General features: G+C 55.8%; 1 protein-coding gene across 2 annotated transcripts in view; it reads left to right on the forward strand.

Moving 5' to 3' along the window:
* The window catches only part of C1QTNF1 (C1q and TNF related 1), a 22,743-nt gene that overhangs the window by 14,137 nt on the left and 6,202 nt on the right, over positions 1-2,404 (forward strand). The gene's annotated exons all lie outside the window — the stretch shown is intronic.

Below are 2,404 nucleotides of genomic sequence, written 5' to 3' on the forward strand. Positions count from 1 at the left end.
TTTTTTTTTTTTTTATGGCTGCGTTGGGTCTTTGTTGCTGCGCGCTGGCTTTCTCTAGTTGCGGAGAGCAGGGGCTACTCTTTGTTGAGGTGGCTTCTTTTGTTGTGGAGCACACGCCCTAGAGTCGGCGGGCTCCAGTAGTTGTGGTGCACTGGCTTAGTTGCTCCGTGGCATGTGGGATCTTCCCGGACCAGGGATTGAACCCGTGTCCCCTGCACTGGCAGGCAGATTCTTAACCACTGCGCCACCAGGGAGGTCCCTTGGGTGGGATTTTGATGTGATCTGAGGGCAGCCTGTTGAATTCAAATCCAGCCCCCATGGCTTAAAAAGTGGGCAGCCTGGGCTAACCTGGTGGCGCAGTGGTTGAGAGTCCGCCTGCCGATGCAGGGGACACGGGTTCGTGCCCCGGTCCGGGAAGATCCCACATGCCGCGGAGCGGCTGGGCCCGTGAGCCATGGCCTCTGAGCCTGCGCGTCCGGAGCCTGTGCTCCGCAACGGGAGAGGCCACAACAGTGAGAGGCCCACGTACCGCAAAAAAAAAAAAAAAAAAACACACACACACAAAAGTGGGCAGCCTTAGGCTAATCGACTTCTCATCACGGTTTCTTCATTAGTAAATTCAGTATAATAATGAATGAATGTTGTCTCCTTAAAAGATTCACCGCAGGTCCATACGAGACCTGTGATGGGGTAAAAACTATTAATGAGGAAGTGTTCTCGGAGGGAACCCTAACCTTTAGGGTTGTAAGGATGAGTGAAAATGATGCAGGGATGCCCAGCGCCGGGCCTGGGGCAGTTGTCAGTCCTGTTAGGCTGGTTATTAGCAGAAGAAAAGAGGCCAAAGGGTGCTCCTGGCCAGGGGAGAAGGATGTGGGCAGGTGGGCAGGTGCCAGGAGTTTGGGGGTGTGGCTGGAATCTGGTGCTCAAACTGTGGTGCCTTGGCAGCACCTGGGGGCTTTTGGAAAATGTCTGTCCCAGATCTGCCAAATCAGAATCTGCATTTTCACAAGATTTCCCAGGTGACGCGTGTGCACGTTGCAGTACGTGAAGCAGGGAGCTTGAGCATGGGATGAGGGGTGCTGGGCAATGCAGGCGAAGTGTGGGAGCAGACTGGGGAGGGTGGTGACCACCCTGGCAAGGAGCCTGGAGAAATGATGGATGGGTAGAGGGGGCGAGGAGAGAGAGGGAGAGATTCTTTTAATATGTATTTTATAAATTACATTTACATGTACAAATTTTCTTTGCCAAGTGGAGGGGAGGTAGTGGACATTTTGAGGAGGAGGGCTGGTCCAAGCAGTCTCTCTGTCATTTGGAAGGTCTCTGGGTCCTGACCCTTGGCAGGTAGAGAACGTGGAGGTGGGGGGCCCAGCTAATCCACTGCAGGGGGTGGGGGTTATGCAGAGAATTGAAGAGCGGGCAGAAGTGTGGGTTCGGGGGGGGGATTCCTGGGGAGGCCAGGCTTCCTGGCTCAGAGTCTCATAGCACATCTCTGAGGATCCATCGGGAGAGCCTCGGCTCTGGTTCCCGGTCTTGGGCCTCCCCCAGGTTCTCCTGACTTGGCACGGGGTTCCAGCAGCGAGGGCGGCCAGAGCTAAAACAGCGAGCCTGCTAACATGCAGAATAAAGAACAAAGCCAAAGAGTCGGCCCCGCGGAGAGGGTCGTGCCCTCACCGGCCGCGAGGGCTCTGAGCCATGGAGTTGAAGGAGGTCCGTGGTGGCCCGAGATGCGTGAAAGGAGCATTCATCTGGGTAGACGATTACCGACAAAAACAGAAATCCGGCTCGGTATTTTAGTTTTCCTTAGACATGAAAGAGGAGTTAAAGACAAATCAGACAGGACCTTCTGAGGCTGTTCCCTTGCTTTGATGCTTTGCCCCTCCCCACGATGCCTGGTTCCCGGCCCCAGCCCAGCTGCAGGGGCAGGGTGGAGGCGTGCTTGCTCCCCCGGCCTCAGTTCTTTCACTGTGCAGGCCAGAGGGTCCAATTAGGTGTCCTTGTCAGCCCTTTTGGGGTTAAATTGTATGATTCAGTGAACAAAATGGGCTGGGATTGACCACCGTCACCCCCTCAGTGATGGGGAGGTTTCCCAGCCACCAGAAACAGTCGAGGCACGTGTGACTTCTGACTCCACACACCAGAAACGGCTGAGGCACGCGTGTAAATCCCACAGCTGGGGTTAGCCGGGGTGATGCCTCTGACGGTGAGAAACCAGTGGGATTTGTCTGCCCAAGCACTGCCCCCTAGTGGGCTCACTGGGAACCCCCAGTGGACAGCTCTTTCTGGAAGGACTATCTCAATCCTGTACAAAGAGGGTCCGGTCCAGAGCTTTTTGGAGAGACATGGGGCTGGCTTCGATGACAATAAATGCCCTGTGCGGCGGGGCGCCACCCCCCCCCCCCCCCCC

The sequence above is a fragment of the Neophocaena asiaeorientalis genome, unplaced genomic scaffold, assembly GCF_003031525.2.
Source record: "Neophocaena asiaeorientalis asiaeorientalis breed wild unplaced genomic scaffold, Neophocaena_asiaeorientalis_V1.1 scaffold30, whole genome shotgun sequence".
NCBI lineage: Eukaryota > Metazoa > Chordata > Mammalia > Artiodactyla > Phocoenidae > Neophocaena > Neophocaena asiaeorientalis.